The 21,454-nt window shown below is 36.8% G+C and overlaps 1 pseudogene; it reads left to right on the top strand.

Annotated features, from left to right (window-relative positions):
• The first annotated feature begins 13,530 nt into the window (after nucleotides 1-13,530).
• On the top strand, nucleotides 13,531-14,280 carry LOC116082109 (annotated as a pseudogene).
• The last annotated feature ends 7,174 nt before the right edge of the window (nucleotides 14,281-21,454 follow it).

Genomic DNA, 21,454 nt, shown 5'->3' with positions numbered 1-21,454 from the left:
TTTTTCATATATTGTTTGTCAAGAGATAGCCATATGCTCTTGTGCATTCGGGAGCATTGTTTTTGTGGGGAAAAAAAATAAATGGATGGATAGATAGATAGACAGACAGACAGACAGACAGATAATAGATATTAAATAGGTAGATAGACAGATCAGATTTGATAGGTAGATAGATAGATAGATGATAGATATATGAATTGATAGATAGGTAGATAGATGATAGATATATGAATAGATAGATAGATAGATAGATAGATAGATAGAACATACATATATTTGACATGAAACAGCAAAAGATGGGACAAAGGCCATTAGAGGGTTTAAAGAGAAATAGTGGTAGATTAATATGACAATATACAATGTATAAAGGTAGGAGATTTTCAAATAATAAAATGTTACTTTAAAGTAAAAATGATTTTATATACCTTTTAGATACATTAGAGCATCATTATAGCTACCTAAACCATTATGTGTAATTTGATAGAATATTAAAATTAACTAAACTCCTTTCAAATTATGTCAAATTTAAATCATTTTTATGCCAGCTTAAAGAAACAAAACAGCAACAACAAGAACAACACCAGCACTTAGTCATTAGCTAGGTTTCCAGTACCAGACATAAAAGAGGAAAGAGAAATTTGTAAAAGCCAGAAAACCTGGAAGTTTGTTGTGAGATTGTATCTCCTAGTAACATCAAAAGCTGCACCCATCAAGTCACATCAAGAAGACTGCCAAAATGTGAGATAAACAAGGAAAACAACAACAAAGTGCAAAACGTGATTGGGTAGTCTCAGACCTGTCAAAAAACTATAGACAACTAAAGAAAGCTGGAAGAACGAGATGTGGCTCTTCTCAGGGAAAAGCACATTATTTGATTATCCAGTGTGAAATGGTCATTCTTGAGAATGTGCATGCAAGTAATATACAGACCATACAGGAAATATTTTGGGATGTATATGCTATAAGTATATGTGTGCAATACCAATATGTGAATAAAGGGAGTATGAATTTGAAGTAGATCAGGGAGCAGTCTATGTGAGAGTTTGAAGATAGGAGAGGGAAGGGGGATATGCTGTAATCCAATTACAATCTAAAAAAGAAAACAAGCAACTTAATAAAAATCAAAATACAACTAAGAAGCAAAGTAAGTGCTAATCACAAATGGTTAGAGCAGCAAATAGAATGTAAATGTTTAGGAATTACCTTCTAATCTCCTTTTTTATCCTGGAAGTATATCTCATAGTTATTGTTAGGTGCTTTAGACAAAAGAATTCTGCTGTCAAAACAGGAGTTTATGACTGTAAATGAGTAACAAAACAGTTTTGAGAGTAGTATTAAAGTGAAATGAGGGCTCTTTTGAGCTAATGTAGCAAATGTGAAGATGATTAGAGCCTTCAATTCTCATGCAACTATCTGTAGTCAAGGAAAGTTTTTAAAATGTAGCCATTGCCTTGAGGAATTTATAATAAATATATGAAATAAAATATATGTACAGAAAAGAAAATTAACAATATACTAGTTGGCACATTTTTACTTTTCTTTGAATATACAGTTCTGAGTTTATTTTTTTTCTCTGTGTGTGTATATAACTCCATTGCCAGAACATAAGCTTTCTGTATACAGATATATTCCTGTTTGTTGTGGATTTGATGTAACACTGCTTGTATTATGTTAATCTGTGTAGTGGCTATTCCCGGTTGTCAACTTGACTATATCTGTAATGAACTACAATTCAGAATTGGAAGGCTCACCTGGCCCTAATCTGGAGGCTGAGAGATACAAGTTTCTGACCTGCATCTTGGCATGGATATCTTGAGGCATAGTGACTATGAATCCCAGAAGATTAAGACAGGAAGATCTCCTTGTTCAAGGTCATCTGGGATTAAAGGTGTGGTGGCACACACCTTTAATCTGGGCCACACCTTTTGCTGGAGACCTATATAAAGACATTGGAAGAAGGAAGGCTCTCTCTCTCTCTCTGTCTCGCTGTCTCTCTCTCTCTCTCTCTCTCTCTCTCTCTCTCTCTCTCTCTCTCTCTCTCTTCCTCTCTCTCTCTCTTCTTTCCCTGCCTGCCTGTGGGACTGAGCAACTGCTAGATCCTTGGACTTCCATTCACAGCTGCTGCTGACCATTGTTAGGGTTTGGACTACAGACTGTAAGTCATCAACAAATTCCTTTACCATATAGAGACTACTCATAAACTCTGTGATTCTAGAGAACCCTGACTAATACAATCTGGTTCCCAAAATTGCATGAGAACCCTCATGTGTACATGTAAAACACTGAGGGGACCCCGTCTCTAGTTGGCTTTGATTAATAAATAAAGTTGCTGGTGGCCAATGGCTAGGCAGAGAGACAGAGGTGGGACTTTTAGGATTTCCTGGGCAAAGGACCAAGGAAGTAGGAAGAAGGAGAGATCCATCATGGTGGGAGAAGGTAAACCAAGACGTCACATCTGAGAAGAGGGGACAGAAAAGAGGAAAGGGGATAATATCTGAAATGTAAATAAAGAAAGTATCTAACAAAAATTTTTAAAAAGTACAGTCACCATGTAGGAGCAGGGAAGGAGTGGCTCCAGGATGGCTGCCCAGTTGGGTCCAAGACAGCTCATATCTAGTAAATAATGACTTGAGACTATCAGAGTGTGTATTACCCATGGAGTGGTTAGGAAGTGTCCTAGCCATTAAGCTGTCTAAAGCTTATCAAAATACAAAGTTTGTGTGTGTGTGTGTGTGTGTGTGTGTGTGTGTATTTCATTTGAGAACTCAGAACTTTAGGACAGGTAAGGAGGAGTGCCCCTATTGCTGGGATCAATTGAGTAGGATTAACTGAGTACTGCTACACGCCCCCCCCCCCTTTTAGCAGAGTAGGAACATACAAAGAAAGGTATGAACATAAGGAATAAAACTGGTAACACTAGAAGTACACTGGAAGCGTTAGGGAAAGGACTGAAGAGGCTAAAGGGGTTTGCATGGGTCTAGCTGTATATGTAGCAGAGGACGGCCTTATCTAGCATCAAAGGGAGGAGAGGCCCTTGGTCCTGTTAAGGCTCAATGCCCCAGTGAAGAAAATGCCAGGGTGGTAAGGTGGGAGTGGATTGGTTGGTTGTAGGGACACCCTCATAGAAGCACAGGGAGGGGGGATGGGATAAGGTGTTTGCAGAGGGGAAACCAAGAAAGGGGATAACATTTGAAATGTAAACAAATAAAATAACCAATTAATAAAAACCATTAAAAATAACCACTAGGAGTCCCTGCTTTCTACATCAGAATTAGACTGATCTTAACTGCAGTTATGGAAAGAATCAACATTTAACTTAATAACCAATTCAATCTAATTAAAGCTAAGGGTATGCCACTTGTTAGTGAAGGGTATAATCTCATACATTTAGAAAATCATGTATATAAATTATTATTGTTTCATTCTGTCCTCTGAAACTACCTCTTGCTTTTGAAGAGACGGAATTTTGTCAAACCTTCCAACCAAGTTAATATATGAATTGAGATAACCGTAAAATAAATATGTAGTGATTTATAGTCAGCCTGTTAAGTTTTTCTTGCTTTTAAGAAAGCAGTGTAGCCAACCTTAGTTCATGTCTTGCACTTCCCATTTAATCACGTTTTACAATATATGTTAAATGTATCATTTTGTTCTTAAGTATATACTTTTCTATTCCTTTAACCTAAAGTAATGTGTGTATGCATGCATGTATGTATGCATACATGTATGCATGTTTGTGTGTGTGCATGTATTCATGTTGTGGTAAACATTTTCTGAAAGTATTCTAAAGTTTGCAAGCCATCATAAACACAGAAAAGTCCCATAACTGTTGACAGTAATGTGTGGGCATAGGTTGGTAACATCTGATTGTGGTTTTAAGTGTTAGTCTGAATCAGCTGGGGAAGTAAAATAATTTGTTCCTTTGTAAAGCTGAACACGGGTTCCTGCACAAAGTATTCTTCATTCCTCTCCCATGCTTTTTTTTGCATATCATTCATTGAATATAAAGTAAAACCCTTTGTTAGGAACAGACAAGATTCACGGGCATTAATATCAGACACATACAACAGAAAAGCAACACTGACAAGCTACATACAGATGCAAACCACAGACAGATCAAAAACACAGAAGAAAAAAGTTGATAACTCAAATTTAGGCTTGCTTTTCATTAAACTACTCCAAGAGAAAATCTCTTATGATTGACACATAAGCCACATACAAAGAAATGAGTGTCTATGAATTATATACCTTCAGAATTAATTGTTCACATATCCCCCCAAGTCTATGGCATCAATATCATGTAAGTGTCATAAAATCGACCTTGACTAGAGATGTACAGTATCAAAATTAACACAAGCTACAAAACTTATCTTTTTCCATTTTCCTTTGAGAATAAGACTACACGCTTATGAGTGAAGCACAGGTTATAAAAGCCATAGAATCATGTCCTCCAAATTACCTTCTAATGGCTAAGCTATCTCATATTAAATGAAGTCATTGGAAATTAAAGTGCTATTAATATTGTCAATGTTCTTTGTGTCTGAAACTATTTTTTATACATTTTAGGCTTTAATTATAAGTTATGTGTACTCAAGTCAACCCTAAAATCAAAATTTACTTCTTGAGAAAATGTTCAGAATATTTTATTAAGTCCTCATTTTAAAATATTTCTAAATTGCATGAACAAGGGAGGCCTTCTGGGTATGCATATAAAGATAAGGCAGTTTGGTTTTAGAATAACACACAGCAGGATCATCAATATTGCTTATCTCTCTCCAATTAGCTTCCACTTATTCACTTTCTCATATGGCTAGGCATTTTATTCTGCCTAAATTTAAATTTCTCTCTGCGTCTTCCACATTTCCCCTTCAATCAGATTTACTCATTAAATCTCATTTATTTCGAAGTCTCTATTTCTTCACTCTCTGTCCTCCTCTACTACAACATTATTAGTTTATTCCTATTAATGGATAGAAACCATGGTTATTTTTGCCTACCTATAATAATAGTAATCTGAAATACTCAAAATAAACTAATTTTTGAGATAAGGTCTTGAGACCAGGCTAGCCTTTTATAGACCATATGGTCAAGGATGAACTTGAACCTTTGATCTTCCTGTTACCACCTCCTATATGCTGGGCTTAGAAGTATCTTTCACCATGCCTAGCTAACACAGAACTATCATCAAACTCAAGACTTTGTACATAGATGGCTAGCACTTTGCCAACTGTATTACATCCTCAGTCACTCAAAATGGCTAAGAATTCACTTTGTAGCACTTTTAAAATTCACATTAAAAATACTTTATCTCAATAAATGTAATTATTTCATGGTACACTAGTTCACTCACTAGTTTATTTGGGATATCAATTATATACAAGATATATCCCTGTGTGTTAGTTAATTTTGTCTACTTGATATAAGGAATCGTTTGAGGAGGTGGAACTTCAAGTAGGAAATTGTCTTTATCATGTTAGTTAGCCTGTAATCATATCTACAGGTCACTTTCTTAATTACTAGTTAATGTGGGATGGGCCAGACATTGTACTCAATGTCATTCCTGAACAGGTGTCCCTGGATGGATGGATGGATGGATGGATAATAATGACAGCTGACCAAGCCCAGCCGACCAAGCCAGGGAGAACAACTCAGTAAGCAGTGTTCATCCACAATCTCTAGTGAGTTCCTGCTTCCAGGTGCCTTCCTGGCATTCCTATCTTGACTTCTCTCACAGATACGCAATTATAACTGAATCCAAATAACAACTCTTACTCCTCAAATTGTTTTTGGCCATAATGTTTATTATTCCATCCAGAAGCAAAAAGTAGAAATATAGAATGAGTTATTGCTATGATGTTGCATAGTATTGGTTTACCTTGCCCTCTTTTCTGATATCATTTATCATGACTTCATAAAAAGGAATACACCAAACTAATTCTGTTGGTATTATGGCAGTATTTTTCTCCTCTGTTGCCTCAGTCCAATTGGCAGATTCTCATGGTTTCTTCTGGATTGAACTTCCATTGATGGTTCACAAATGTTGTTTATGAGTAGATTGGGCTACCGGTACTGATTCATGTGAACTGAACTATATTATGAAAACACAGATTGTATTTACAACAAAGAAGTATTTCTAAACAGGTCCACATCCTTGTTTGCCCTATTAACCTTTCCTTTCCACACCTCTGATGGGTGCTGATGGTTAGAAGGGAGGATAAAGCATTTAAGTATACATATTAAAGTTGGTTTTGAAAAAATATAACCCTACAACTTAGAGCTATAGGCTGCAAGTCAGTTGAATGTTCAGAACTTTCTAAGCTTATAGATAAAAGCATAGATTGTCTCTTTTCGTCGGGATCTGCTGTGGGGAGCATTGGTGCTGCCTGAAGAGTGGCCATCTGGTCTCTGGGAGGAGGTCTTTCAGTGTTCCCATCCATGGCCTCCACCAAGCCAAGCCACCCACTGAGCAAGTTCTCTCCTTCCTGCGGGACCTGGACAGAGCGCTCCCCTCTTTTCCCCTTTGGCACTGTCTGCAGGCCCCCACTCTGTTCTCAACTCTTCCTCAGCTCCCAGCAGCACCTGGGTGCCCAAGAGTCTGAGAACCTGATGTCCCCGGCCATCGGCCATTGTGCAGATCTGGGAACCCCAGGCCAACTCCAGCAGTTCCCCAGGACCACAGACTATGCTCCCCTATCCCTGGAGCAGTGTCCCGTGGCTTCCCATAGCCCACTGAGTGAGGGGTAAACGCGATCAAAACTTCAGTGTCCTGCCTCCACCAGCAGCCTGAGCCCTGAGTGAACACAGAATACCCATTAACCCCAGAAGGGACAACATTTTGGTGTGATTATTAATGGAAAAAAAGTAATGAACATTTTTCATATATTGTTTACATACATGGGAACATATAGTAAATGATAGTTTGTAGGAGGGAAAATCAAAATGAAGGCAAATAGTTTGTATATCAAATTCTATACACTTACAATCTTTTTATACACTTACCATTTTCATGGCAAATAAGCTTTTTTTTTCACACAACATATTCTGATCATGAATTCCCATCCCTCCACTCCTCAATCACAAACAAATCAGGCTGTTGTCAAGGCCATGGGTTGCTACCAAAAGACAGATGGTAGGCCCAATTATTAAAGAAAATAAAATCTCCAATCATGGAGAGGTTGAGCTGGTGCTTAAGTAGAGCCTTTAACCCTACTGACGACTGTTCATGGCACTGAAGCATATTCTGAATGCTACCAGAGGAGAAATGGAATCACCTACCGAGCTATCAAACTTCAATCAGAAATTACGTCAAATTTGCATGATATGCTGGGGCAACAGTAGCATAAATGTTGTGGAAGTAACCAACCATTTTCTGATTGGATTTAAAGTCCACTCCATCCCTTTAAATGCTTTTATGGCCAAGAACCAGAGACTAGATAGGCCACTGGCCTAGGGGAAAAATAAACATTATTTTTCTGCCAAAAGAACACTAGCTATAAAATGATTCTTTTTATTAGAATTTTTCTTTATTTACAATATCTCCTTTCCCAGGTTCCCCTCCAAAAATAAAATAAGATAAAAAAACAAAAACAAAAACTAAAACGAACCCCTGTTCCCTCCCCCCTCCCCCTGCTCACCGTCCCACCCCCTCCTGTATTCTTAATGGCATTCTTATATACTCATACTATTAGTATCTCACTCAACCATCATCAAACAAACTATCTCCTGCAATAGATGCAGTTAACACAGAGATGCACAACTGGTCAACGTGCATGAGTCTTTGAAACACTCACTTCTACGTGGAAGGTTTCCATCAACCACTTCCTTCAATGTTTAAGGAACTATACAGGAAAGGAAGGAGAAAAATCTAAAGAGCCATATAAATAAGAACAAGGAAATGTAGATATTCAGACAAAATATGACTGTTGCAAATTTGATCTCATGGAGAATGGGCCAACATGCACAGGACCTGTACACTTTTAAGCCAAACAGACTGGTTCTCAGTGCTAAGAAGGGAAATTGGACACACGGTTCCATCACTAATCAAGAAGTATATTTTATGCTTTCTTATTGGTCCTTGAAATGACAATCTATTTTTATAAACTGCTTAAAACTTTTGGTTTTTCTGTTTTCATCAACTTTCCTCTGTCGTTTCTGATAATAATCTACTAAAATTATTTACTGCTTCCCAAAATCATTCAATGTTTATAAATGAAAAAGGTGTAATAATTTATCAGGCACTAAGGTGGAGCTGAATTTATTTTTCAGAAAAACATGGACCAAAGAAAGCAAAAAAGAATTTTCTTAGAAAAAGAGGCTTGCATGATGGAATGACTGAAAATAGTTATCTGTGCCTAGGAAGGAAGTCTGGGAACAGGACCAAAATCATTTATGCCAGATTGTAAAAATGGTGCTTTATATTATGAATGATGTAGAAATGGCATGACTGAAACAGAGCTTTAAAGAGCTTCATACAGAGTAGAAATAAAGAACAAAGTGGACAGTTAGTCCCATTAGATTCATAGGTATAACATATGTATTCAATGACAATTTAATTTCTGTATCAGAGCAAGAAATATGCCAATATCACTAAAATTTCTGACTTTTAAATTTTTTCTTTTCTATTTTTAATTAATTTAAATTTTACATTCCATTTTTATCCCCGCCCATCCACCATTTGACTGTTCCACATCCCATACCTCCTCCCTAAACCCCTATCTCCAAGTGGATGTCCCCAATCCCACCCTCCCTGACCTCTAAACTTCCTGGGTCCTCCAGTTTCTTTAGAATTAGGTGCACCATCTCTGAAAGAACACAGACCTGGTAGTCCTCTACTGCGTGTGTTTGGGGAGGGCTCATGTCAGCTGGCATGTGCTGCCTGGTTGGTGGTCCAGTGTTTGAGAGATTTGGGGGGTCTAGATTAATTGAGACTGCTGGCCCTCCTACAAGATCACCCTTATCCTCGGCTTCTTTCAGCCTTCCCCTAGTTCAACAACAGGGGTCAACTGCTTCTGTCCATTGGTTGAGTGCAAATATCTGCATCTGACTCTTTCAGTTGCTTGTTGGGTCTTTCTCAGGCAATCATGATAGGTCCCTTTTTGTTAGCACTCCATAGCCTCAGTAATAGTATCAGGCCTTGGGACCTCCCCTTGAGTTGTCCCACTTTGGGCCTATTGCTGGACCTTCTTTTCCTCAGGCTCCTCTCCATTTCCATTCCTTTCAGACAGGAACAATTATGGGTCAGAGTTGTGACTGTGGGATGGCAACCCCATCCCTCACTTGATGTCCTGTATTCCTGCTGGAGGTGGGCTCTATTAATTCCCTCTCTCTACTGTCTGGCATTTCATCTAAGGTTTCTTCCCTTTTAGTTCTGAGAGTCTCTCACCTCCCAGGTATCTGATGCATTCTGAAAGGTTCCCCAACCTCCTATTTCCCAGAGGTTACCTGTCTCTATTGTTTCTGTTGGCCCTCAGTTCTTCAGTCCTTTTCCCTCACCCAATACCAGATCAGGTACCTCTCTCCACTTTCCCTCCCAAGACCCTCCCTCCTTCTCCCTTTGTGATTGCTTTCTTCTCTCTCCCAAGTGGGACTTAGGCATCCTCACTTGGGCATGACTTTTACATTTTAAAAATTATACATTTTAAAGTCCATAGAAATAAGGGAAGCATGAAAAATCACTTAATAATCAATTGTATTCAAACACCCTGGTCATTCATGATGCAGATGATATGGAAAAGATATAGTTATTTGAACCTGTTCATTCTTTCTTTGAAGATGTTTTTGAGAATTAAATTCTAGTTTTCTTTATGTTCTCTTCAGAATTAATGAAAATATTGAGTATAGTACTCTAGATAATCTGTTTGAATTGTCAGTTAGTTACAACAAGCTCTGTAAACATTTACAATAGCCAAATGAAATCTTGCCCTCAAGACAATTGTGTCCTCATTGACATTTATCACGCATAGTAATTAGAATGTTAAACAACAATTTAGGACATTTAACCTAATTTATATATGGAAAGAGTATATAGTAAAGATTTTTAAAAATTTTCCCAAGGAATAGTTTATATTCCTCAAGAGACAGTTTACTCAGCTTTTAATTTATTGTTGCATTGCTTATTTTTCAAAAACCTAATTTGGGTATAGGCCACATAAGCAAAGCCTACTTCATAGTCCCCTGAGGATTTGGACTACATTGCTTCTAATCTTAATGGCATTAAACCTAATAAGTATCATTTGACAACAAGGAATATTGTATACAAGGAAGCAAAGGTTTATTTTTCATCTGGCTATGAAAACAAAAGTTTATGCTTCCTTTTATGAGGCACATATGCTCTAAAGACAAACAATTATAGGTAGACCTAAAAATCTCCAAAGGAGCACAAAGGGTTTTCTATTTTTGTTTAAGGATCCTGTGGCATATTGATAGAATTCAAGTTATATTTTATGGATTGCTTTGGTTTGCTTTATTTTATTTTACTGTTTTAAGGAAAATATGTTTATTAGTTAAGGTTTTGCGGTGGAGGAGACCAACTCTATGTACTAGACCGGGTACATCTTTGGCTCTGCACTTGTCTAAGAGTTCAGTGTGATAAAAATATAATTGTTTTTAAAGTGTCACATGTGAGAATTTATATGCTCTCAATAAGAAAAGTCAAAGAAGGGATAATGACAGGATATTTGTCATTATCCCTAAATATTCAACACAACCCTCAAATAAGGAGGAAAGGATATTGTTATTATTTAAGAATGGCCCAAGGCATTTACCATTTTTTCCTTTGATTAGAAACAATGTTCTTTAAGTTTTTATACAGGCATTATGTGACATTACTAATACTTTACATAAAATACATACCACCTTAAAGATTATTAAATGACATCTTTTGTTTCATTTTGTTTTGTTTCTAGGGTTTTTTTTGTTTGTTTGTTTCTTGTTTTGGTTTCTCTGAGTAGCCCTGGTTGTCCTGGAACTCACTCTGTTGAACAGGCTGGCCTCGAACTCAGAAATCCACCTGCCTCTGCCTCCCAAGTGCTGGGATTAAAGGCGTGCACCACCACTGCCCTGCTAAATGACATCTTGTGGCTTATAAAATCTATCAAAATGATGAGATAAATATTATAAAATAATAATATAACAGTAGATGTAAGAGAGTTAATGTTGGTTGTGAACTTTCAGGATTAAACACCATGATTAGGACAAGTTTCTGGATATTTGTGAGGTATTATCTATATAGAGCTAGACTATGAGAGTGTATAAAAGGTGTTATCTTGAGTAAGTTAATTGATAAAGACTAACTTTGGGTGGACCCATTTTATGAGCTAGAAGTCTGTACTTAAGAAGAGGGGAAGAAAAGGGAGACAGAGAGACACAGAAAGGATAGAGAGACAGAGAGAAAGAGAACAAAAGAGGGAGCTGGTCACATTGTGTATTCAATCAAGAATTATAGAGAGATAAATGATGGAGATCTCTCTCTTCTCCCTTGCTCCTTCCCTCCCTCCCCCCTTCCCCTCTCTCTTTCTCTCAGTCTCCCCCCACCCCTTCCTTCTTCAGTATAGACTTCTAGCTCATGAAACAAATGGAAGTACCCAAAGATAAACTAAGACTTTCAACCTCAACCTCTTGCCACAATGACTTTCCTGCCATTATGGACTATACCCTTTAACTGTGACTGTAATAAACCCTTCTTTTATTCCTTAAGATGCTTTGTCAGGTGCTCTGTTATAGGAATGAGAAAACTAAAACAATGTGAACACTAAGAACCAAAGAGTTTAATGTTCTTGTGAAACTTTCAAATGTTTTTACTAGAAACAACAATAACAAAATATTTTCCTATGCAAGATAAAGGTCTTGAGGATATGTGCTAATTATATTGTAATTTTAAACACAGTTTAGCATGGTGTGGTAATGTATGGCTGTGATCACAGCATATAGGAGGCAGAAGAAGCAGGGAAGGTCAGGAGTTAAGGCTGTCACCTATGCAGTATATTCAAGGCCAGCCTAAACTACATGAGAATCTTTGAAAAGATTTCAAATATTTCCTAACAACAAAAATCTCAGAAAACAAAATACCTTCTGTTTTCAAGTGCACTCACAGTATTATCTCCATTTATTAGAGAGTTCACATCCTTGACACATGCATAAAATATCTATAAAAGTGCATAAACATTCTATAGTAAGCAGAAGCCTGTTAATGTAGTTATATTTACTTAACCTTTTCTAAGCTGATCAAACATAATTTATAACAAATGGTTGAGCATTAAATACTTTCCTTGTGACATAGTCAACAGCATTTGAAAGATTGAGAAAGTAATGTATTTTGTCAACTGTCAATGACTTTATCTTTCTATTCTTCAGCTAATGAAAATGAATATGTTGGCCATTAGGTCAGTAATACTTGAGACAATGTCTTTTCTCCTGAACATTTTACTTTAAAGTATAACAGATTTTATTGTCAAGGATACAGAGAATCTGTTTTTCCCCTAAGTAATGACTATGTAATGATAGAGAAAGTATTCTAAAAAAGTGACATTTTAGACAGCATGTCTGGACTTCTGTTGCTAAAGAAATATATAATGAATAAAAACACATTTATCTCAGAACAATAGAAAAAGAATGGCATTAAACAATATAGATTTAAAACTACAGAAGTTGGTTAAATATACTGCCTACATTTTCAGAGGATCTCAGTTCCTTTCCCAACACCCACAAGTAAGTTCATAACTGTCTATAACTTCAAGGAATCGGGTGGCTCCTTCTGGCCTCTCCTTTCACCAGGCATGCACATAGTACACAGATCTGTATGCAGACAAAATACTCACACATATAAATAAACATTAGAAAAATGTTTGTGTAAATATATATATATACATACATATACATATATATATATATATCAACAATTAATTTTAAAAGGGTCTATGAATTTAAAACAGAGCAGGGAGAGATGTATGGAAGTATTTAGGGGAAAGGAAGGAAAGGGAGAGCACTATAGTTTTAATCTCAAAAATCAAAGAAAATTTAAGCCTAAAATATTAAAATTGTTTCTACTGACTAATCACAAAATTTTAAACCAACATATTATATCTATTCTTTTCTTTTAAAGATTTATTTATGTATATGGGTACACTGTTGCTGTCTTTAGACACACCAGAAGATGGTTTTGAGCAAACGTGATTGCTGGGAAATGAATCCAGAACCTCTGGAAGGGCAGCCAGTATTCTTATCTCTTAGGCCATCTCTCCAGCCCTGTGTCTATTCTTTTTTTTTTTTTTTTTTTTTTTTTTTTAGATATTTTCTTTATTTACATGCGAATTTCTCCATTCCCAGTTTCCCCTCCAAAAAACAAAAAAACAAACAAAAACAAACCCCTGTTGCCTCCCCCCTCCCCATGCCCGCCACCCCGCCCTCTCCCACTTTCTGGCCCTGGCATTCCCCTACACTGCCTGTGTCTATTCTTAAACAATTAATGCAAAATGTTTTGTTTTAAAAATCTTTCTAGACGCGGTTTCTGGGCGCCAGGGTCTACACGGAAACATGGCAGAGGTTGGGTCCAAGTCAGTGCTCTTCGTGTGTCTTGGTAACATTTGCCGGTCACCCATTGCAGAAGCAGTGTTCAGAAAATTGGTAGCTGATGAAAACGTTTCAGATAATTGGAGGATAGACAGTGCGGCTACATCCACCTATGAAGTGGGGAACCCCCTGACTATCGAGGGCAGAACTGCATGAGAAAACATGGCATCCACATGCAACACATTGCACAGCAGATTACAAAAGAAGACTTTGCCACATTCGATTATATACTATGTATGGATGAAAGCAATCTGAGACATTTGAATAGAAGAAATAATCAAGTTAAAAACTGCAAAGCTAAAATTGAGCTACTTGGAAGCTATGATCCACAGAAACAACTCATTATTAAAGATCCCTATTATGGCAATGACTCTGACTTCGAGGTGGTGTACCAGCAATGCCTTAGGTGCTGCAAGGCCTTCCTGGAGAAGACTTACTAGCTGGTCCTAACCACCATTGAGCAACTCACTCATCAGTGCTATGCCCAAGGGTGGTGGCAGTCCTTAGCCCCCATACCCTACCCCTCTTTTCAGTTGATTTACTATATATCTTTAAAATAATTGTAGGTGGAAATTAGGCATATGTTCAGAAGGATCTTTGAGTCATACAGTTTGAGGTGTGGCTAAGCATTCTTAGACTAACTAAACCTCTAACCTTGCCATAATTACAAAATAGTGAAACAAGCAACTGAAAACCCAATAAAGTAAGAATGACCTACAAGGTCCAGGTCAGCCTCTGAGCCCAGCAAGCCTGGGTAGACTGGTCTACCTGGAGTGTGTGCATGGCCAGCAGCCAGTGTGCTGTGTGCTTGCCTTATACCTCTCCATTCTAGACTCTTATTGTGACAGTATCTCCATCCATGGCAGCCTTCCATTTAACATTGGAAGAGTTTAAACTCAGACACACTGAGGGTAGTCAGGTATTTGAGAGAGGAGAAGCTGATGGGCCTGGGACTCCAGCAGGCTGTCCTGAGCTGGACAGTGACACCCTGTCTAAAGAGTGAACAAAAATTAACACTAGATGGGAGCAAGAGACTGATGAAGTTAACATCTTTAGTCTTACTTGGTTTGTGTCTACGTTCTTGAGCTTTGTTCCTCTTTGAGCCACTTTGCTTCTTTCAAGAAAAAGTAAGTGTGCATAAATAGTGGCATGTGTTTGTAAGTGTTCTCTCATCAGCAGTTGACAAAGTTACAGGCAAGCATGAGGAATTTTAGTGTAATTTCAGAAAAGGGACCTCAAATTTATATGGATGTATGTCACAAAGGAATGTGAATTCAACTGGGAAGTTATCAAATACAACTAAAATACAAAAAAAAAAAATCTTTCTAATCTGGAATCCCCATGAGAATTGCGTAAGTGAGGTTCCCAAAGACTTTCAATTATCCCTTCAATCAGACAGGCCAATTTCGTTTCATGAGTTTGATAAAGCTAACCTTACTACTCAATGATATCTGATTGAATATCAATCTGTATCAGTCAGGACTCTCTACTGTGACAGACCAATGATTGGTTGATATGCACAAGAGAGTACTTATTAAAGAAATTAAGTCATGTGAATATGATGGCTTAGTTCCCTAGTAGGTTACTCACAAAGTAGAATCCCTGAAATGCCAGTGTCATGGCACATTGCAAACCTAAATGCTACAGAGTGGAGGATGATGCTTAGGCTGTGATAGTAACGTCAACTTGATAAATCACTTGGAGCAGGCCTGACAGAAGGAGTTATTTTAATTATGTTAAGTGAGATGAGGCATCTAGCCTACACTTGGCAGTAACTTTCACAACTGGGAACCTGTAATGATTAAGTGAAGAAACTGAGCAGAGTGTAAGCAAACTCTAGTCATTGCTCTCTGTTACTGATTATGATGTGATGTGACTATCCTCCTGAAGTTACTACCACTGTTTTCCCAAAACATGGACTCTAAGCAGAAACTATGAGCTAAAATAAATTCTTTCTTTTTTAAGTGTTAAGTTAGAATTATTTTTTTTGAAGCCACATTAAAAGTATGGCCCAAAACATAATATAATGATGTAGCCCAGGGAAATTATAGCATAGGCACTGGAGGACAGGGTCATAAATCACTGAATTCCCAGTTTCTAGTGGAGAGAGAGGCACAGAGTCTGCAAGAGGAGCCAAAGAGAAGATATTGCTTGTCCTCAACATTGTGTGGTGTGTGTGGTGTATGTGTGTGTGTGTGTGTGTATGTGTGTGTGTGTATGTGTGTGTGTGTGTGTGTTTCTTCATCTGTGCCTTCAACAATTAGCAAGTACCCATCCACTGAAGGTAGGTTTTCCCTACTATGTCCACCAGCTCAATGGTGCCAATGCTGCCAGGATTCCATTTATCTAGAATAATAAAACTATAACATTAACCATCATAACCGTTTTCCTAGAATCAATTGATTTTTATTTGCAACTGCACTCCACATTCCCCTCAAATCATTAAATGAACTTGAAATCCTCCTGCCTCAACTTCCTGAAAGCAGAGGTTACAGTTGCAAATCACCATGATAAGTGACTGTCCTGTATCACCAACAGTTGTGCATCACCAACAATCATGCATCACCATGATCAGTTACAGTCATGTATCACCAGATCAGTTATAGTCATGCATCACCATGATCAGTTACAGTCATGTATCACCAGATCAGTTATAGTCATGCATCACCATGATCACTTACAGTCATGTATCACCAGATCAGTTATAGTCATGCATCACCATGATCAGTTACAGTCATGTATCACCAACAGTTGTGCATCACCAACAATCATGCATCACCATGATCACTTACAGTCATGTATCACCAGATCAGTTATAGTCATACATCACCATGATCAGTTATAGTCATGCATCACTATGATCAGTTACAGTCATGTATCACCAGATCAGTTATAGTCATGCATCACCATGATCACTTACAGTCATGTATCACCAGATCAGTTATAGTCATGCATCACCATGATCAGTTACAGTCATGTATCACCAGATCAGTTATAGTCATGCATCACCATGATCAGTTGCCTTTCTCTTTTCAGTAGTGACTTACATTTTATTTTCCATAGTCATTATTTAAACCATTAATTTTATTTTTGAGACATGCAATATTTGGGAACATTTATGAATTACAATAAGATGTCTCGATCCATATATACATTGAACAATTACATTAATTAGAAAATCCATAAAGAAATGATGAAAATTTAAAATGATATATTTGCTAATTATCTTTGCTCATTAATTTAACACTAGAAAATCTAGAAAGGAAAAGAAGCCTCATTAATCTCACTATGGTATTTTCCATGCATGGTTCAAATTCTTATCTCACTACATCATATTATTTCTTTTTTCCTATTATTTTTACCATTAAGTAAATAATCTGCAGTTTTACTTAACTTATTTTCTTCCTAATTAAGCAATTGCATAAATGTTTTAATAGTTTCATAGTATTTTATGTACCTGTACTATATCATGTCTTTATCAACTTACTATGTTTCTACTATTTAGAGTAGAATAGTTTTTGTGAAAGATTTACCTGTGCTGTGTATTCTATGAGATTTTTGTTTTCTTAGTATAAATCTGACATGTTAGTATTTCCAATCATATACAATATATAGCATTTATGTATATTGTACATTTTTAAATTACTAAAACATGTACCAATAAATATTACCATTATCTATTTTCATTTTACTTAGCACAAAAATTACAGAATAATAGCAAATTAGTCAGTTTTCTTTTCAAGCCATTCAATATAAGCTGAATCATATTTATCAATCAATCACTAACTTCATAAGGAAGATCCTATACAAAGAAATGTTCAACAGCATTCCATTTGCTGTGACAAAAATACACTTATTTATCTTAAAATTTAATAGTTTAATAAGTTCAAAGATGTTTCCTGTGACTTGTGTACATATATACACCTAAATTTTAAGTCTGTACTCCTGAGACATTTATTCAAGAACAAGTATATCTATTCTTAGGAATCTAGTCTATGGAAATTCTTTTATAGTTATAAGAAATTTTCTTATACTTAACTGATTCCTATACAGCACCACTTGAGTGTCTTAAGATATTGAAACCTTAAAACTTCAAAACAAAACTTTCCCCAAAATATGTCTTGAGTATGGACCTGCCTTCTGGGACTTGAGCATGATTTATTTAGCTTAGTTTCTTGTAAATAGGCTATTTTTTCTAGTTAAAAAAAAAAAACCATCACTGATTGGCTATTGTAACATCATTAGACTATGTCATTTTCTTAAGTAAAACATTTTATGTCTTCTTTAGGCACATACAACCTATGTACCTTGGTATGTCAAGATGTAACTTAGCCTTTACACCCCAGTCACATCTAAAGTATCATGTTCCTCAAATTCTGATATAGGTACAGTATCACCTCATGGCCCTCCAAAGATTCCTATTATTTTTTGATGCAGAATTATAAGGCATGTTGTGTCTACAGGGTGAGTTTAAATAGGGGCTGAAGAGATAGCACAAAATTTAAACTGTGTTCTGTGCAATGTTATGATATGAACTACATCCTCTGAATGCACATAAAGGCTTGGTGCAAATTTCTGTGCTGGCAACTCCAATGTTAGAGAGGTGGGAACAGTTCTCTTAGACTCACTAGACGAAAACATAGCATACTCGTCAAGCTACAGAATCATGAGGGAAAACTTGTTTCATAAAACAGATTGTGACTGTGACTGAGGAATGACAAGTGGCTGAACTTTGATGTCTGCATGCATGCACACGGGAATGCCTGCATCCCAAACATAAACACTGATACACTCGGACATACACACACAAAAACTAAAATTGTGTCCCTTTATTGTAAATTTTATTTTTGGTTTTTGTAGAGGAAATATGGCTATGTGCAGCCCCTATGCAACAAAAATGCCATAAGGTATTTAAGAACATGGTTGGTCAAGAAACAGATATACATGAGAAGCCATAACACAAATGACAATAGGGTAACAGTTTGACAGAATTTTATGCAGGTAAAGCCTCTTATTAGAGAGAACCAACTCACTGATTATCGTTTGTAATAGGAGGAGAATACCACTCAGGGTAAGAAATGAGGAAAGATATCTATTAAACAAGAGGGTTCTGGGAAAGAATTTTGACATTCCTCCATCACGTTGCCCTGGAGGAAATTTCTGATCTTCAGAGTTCTGAAGAACAGCAGTGGCTTGGGTTTATAGAGACCTGAGGTTTTGTAAATCCATGAATATTAGATGTCATGGACAGTTTCTCTAGGCACACAAATTTAATAGTGTGATAAGTAGCTAAGAATTTTTCCATTTGTGCTATATATAGATTGTCAGTAGCAGGCATATCAGGCAAGATATTGCAACCTTCCACGAAGAAGCCATCAACCTAGTGGGTCAGCATGTAAAAAGCATTGTTAATCCATCGATTTATTCATCTATACAAAAGAAAGTTTACTTCTTGAAGTTCATCTCAGCCAGGCAGTGGTGGCACATGCCTTTAATCCCAGCATTTGGGAGGCAGAGACAAGTGGATTTCTGAGTTCGAGGCAAGCTTGGTCTACAGAGTGAGTTCTGGGACAGCCTGGGGTATACAGAGAAACCCTGTCTTGAAAAAAAAAACAAAAATAAGTAGGATCTTATTAGGACCTCTTTCTCATGAGATTCTTTAACATGTGCTCACTTAAACTTGCCAATCCAAAATAATATAGAAAATAACACATTTCCTTATTCTACTTTAAGACTCCTACTGGGAAACACAACTTATTGAACTTACTATCTAGCTTTCCCTAACTCATTTCTATTTTGCTGTTAATAATAAAACTATGAAAATGTAACAACGTGAGTTATTAATCATTTGATTAGTGTTAATCATTCTTCTAAATATGCTCCTCCTCCTCAAATTTTTACTGCTTTGACTATTCTTACCTATTCGTGTTAATATTACACAATATTAATAATAGTCTTCTACCCAGAGTTTTACAACTATATATTACAAAGTTAATTGTATGCTAGATTTCTTATTCTTTCATCATACCTGTCTACCAAATGTTTTTTTTTTCTCCAAGGGCAAAACAAGGTTTTGTTCAGAATGTATAAAGAAGGGAGAATCATGCTCGCCAAAGTAGCTTCACTCTAATGTGAAATGTCCTTTCTTTATTTTCATTATATACTATAATTCCTTCACTGCTTAAGTGTGCTAATGCTCCATTAGTCATCTTTGTGATACCTTCAGGTGATACACAAACTTCTTGAAGGCATATAGACAGTGAATCAGCTGAACGCCAGACTAAGCTGCACCAAACAACAAATCTCCACTAGAAACATTGAAAAGCAGACACAAACTGAGCAAACTTTGTCAAAACTCTGGGAAACAGTCAAAGGTATCCAGCAAACTTCAACACACCATTCTCAATAATAGACTGAACACTGAGACAGAAGATCAATGTGGAAGGGAAGAATATAAACAAGAGAGTAATTTAACCAAGACTGCCAAGCTGAACAGACAACATTTTTAAATTTACATAAATACAACCAAAAGTCTGACAGGAACAAGAGCAAAAAGATTTTTTATTTATGACAGAAGAGATAACCCCCCCACACACACACACACACACACAGGGACCCACCCATAACTACTTCCTCCAGCTATGTACTATCTCCTAAAATTCCAAACCTCCCAAATATCAGAACTACCTGGGAACAGTGCACTCAAAACATGAATTTTAGAAAATACTCCATATTCAAAACTGAATGCGCTGACCCCCAAAGTCACATGAACATCTCATAGTCTACCTAGAGTCTTAATATAAGTCCAAAGCTTACAAATGGTCAAAGTTCTCAGTCTCTATTGGAATTCAAGGAAATTTCTTTACCACAAGCTCTTGTAAGATGAAAAATAAATAAATAAATAAATAAATAAATAAATAAATAAATCTCTCAATATCCAATAGCACAGGATGAACATCTCCAGAGAGAGACATAGGTAGATGATAACCAAAGCAAGACTGAATGCCACGAAATCAAACATTAAGTCCTGTAGGCTGAATATACCATCTGATGAATGTGGTGTGATAGTATGAGCTCCAAAATCCTTTCTACACAGGGTCTCCATCTACAGCTTGTTTGTTTGTTTGTTTGCTTTTAGGTGTTTGGTCTTTTCAAAGAATTCAAAGAAGCCTACATAAACTAAAATTTGTAAGAAATGTTACTTAAAAACAAAGAATTGATATTAGAAATCATATGCTACAAAAAAAAGAGTGGGCTTCTTCGGTTAGAGCATTCAAGGTGCTAATTTGTTTCCATTTATGACATCCAAGGGAGAATGTCTCTATAGATCTAGGATAGGTGTTTCTGTTTTAATTAACTGGTGAGGAGTGAGGAAGCTTTTCTTTACTCACCTTCTCAGGTCCTTTCCTCCATCTGATTTTAATCATAGAGCCATCCAATTATGCAATATACAATAATTTTTCGGAGAGTTTTCCTGTGTGTTAATTCTGAAGATAAACTGCACATAATTTGCCTATTGTTCACACACCCCAAATCAGTTCTCTCATTCTTAGCTGTGTTGCAGAAAATGCTGGGAAGAAAAATTAACATAAAAGTCACTTACAAAAGAGTTTTGAGAGGGCTAGGAGAGATGGCATAGAGGTGAAAAGCACTGACTGCTCTTACAGAGGCCCTGAGTTCAATTCCCAGCAACCAGATCGTGGCTCGCAGCCATTTGTAATGGAATCTGATGCACTCTTCTGGTGTATGTCCAAAGACAGTTACAGTATACTGTTGTGTCCGTTCTGTGCTGCTTGCTCTCCCAGTAGAGGCTGTCTGGAATGGGAATGAGTCAGGTACTCAGGGGGCTTCTTCTGAACCAATCCCCTAATGAATAAAAGAGCCAATC

This window comes from Mastomys coucha, unplaced genomic scaffold, assembly GCF_008632895.1.
Source record: "Mastomys coucha isolate ucsf_1 unplaced genomic scaffold, UCSF_Mcou_1 pScaffold7, whole genome shotgun sequence".
In the NCBI taxonomy this organism is placed as follows: domain Eukaryota; kingdom Metazoa; phylum Chordata; class Mammalia; order Rodentia; family Muridae; genus Mastomys; species Mastomys coucha.
This window is presented reverse-complemented; position numbering and strand designations above follow the sequence as displayed.